This window comes from Montipora capricornis, chromosome 5, assembly GCF_036669925.1.
Source record: "Montipora capricornis isolate CH-2021 chromosome 5, ASM3666992v2, whole genome shotgun sequence".
In the NCBI taxonomy this organism is placed as follows: domain Eukaryota; kingdom Metazoa; phylum Cnidaria; class Anthozoa; order Scleractinia; family Acroporidae; genus Montipora; species Montipora capricornis.
In genome coordinates, this window is record NC_090887.1 from 32,372,506 (window position 1) to 32,373,970 (window position 1,465).

Genomic DNA, 1,465 nt, shown 5'->3' on the forward strand with positions numbered 1-1,465 from the left:
GACGACTGTGAACTCGCTTCGATTGTAAATGAACTCGTTGGTTCGACTTGACTCGTTGGTTCGGTGACAAATTGTTAACCACAGTTTCAAAAATCACACTCTGTGCAGCTATTCACGTTTAACCACACAATTTCGCAACGAGTCAAAATAACAAACCAATTATCCAATGTAAATGTCAAGCACTTACCTCTACTTTATCTCTCTACGCAGTTACCTGGCTTTTAGCTTTTTCCTGCTTGAGTGGTGCAATCCAACCTGACTTGCACGTGATTCGTAGTTGCAGCCAATAAGAATCACACAATTTTTCGGAACGGGCGCGGGATACGGGAAAGTTTAAAAAACCAAGGAAATTTTTGACTCCCAAGAAATCCAAAGGAATGCGCTCCCGAATTTAAGACGCTGGCTGACTACGTCCTCCCGCGTAATAATCTATATATACATCTAGGGACGTATCAGTTGCCAAAGTTGGCAACTTTAGTGAAACCAGAGACAGTTTTTGGGCTTATTTCGCCAGAACCTCGTTTCCATGCTAGTTTCGTCATGTGACACTAAAGAGAAACAAGTAGTCGATAACATCTTTGAAGTAATTAAGGTAAATTTTGAAGCAATTTCATTCAAACAGTGAAAGGTTATTGCTATTTTTGTCTTAACGTTTTCATGCTTACTTAGTCACGTGATCTTGTCGAAAGGCTCGTTGGTATATAATATCATTAAAGTAACTGAGATACATAGCCTCTATAAGTTTGGAGCAAATTCATTTAAACAATATCGAGTTATAAAGGTCGTTGTTCCAAAGCCTCGTTTTCATGTTGGAGATTTACGTCATATTTTGAAATCCAGATAAAACAGCTCGGTGTTAGTTTCAAGAGTGCCACCAAAATTTTTCATGTCATTTAAGATCCCAGTAACACAACAAGATGAGCAAATTACTTGCAGCCTGACATTCCCACGGGATTACACTTGCTCCCAGACTAACAAGCAAATTTTGTTTGTCATTCAACCACTTCTACGTTTTTGTCATTTAAAATTTATAACAAACACACAAGTAGTGTTTTAAAATCGCACCTCAAAACATAAAGAGGAAATTTGAAAATATTATGCTTACCAGTAGCCGAGTATTTTGGAAAAGAATTCAAAGTTTATAGAAAATGTGATGTACAGTTTACAAAGTTTGTGCTATATATTTTCAATCAAAACTAAAAGTAAGGAACAAACATAGAAATCATGAGAACACCAGGATTTTCTTTTTATTACTTGATGGATTATTAATAAGATGGAAAAGGGATCAACTCCAAGGCTGTCTACTGATGTAAACAACATTAAAGGCTCACATTCAAGTAATAAATGATTTGTGTGACAAAAAAGTGTGGTTAAAAAAAAATCAATATTTCCACCAAGGATTGTTATTTGGTTTGTTTCCCTCCCCACCTTGAGTTTCCAGTTTAGCTTCATACTTACCTTTTAA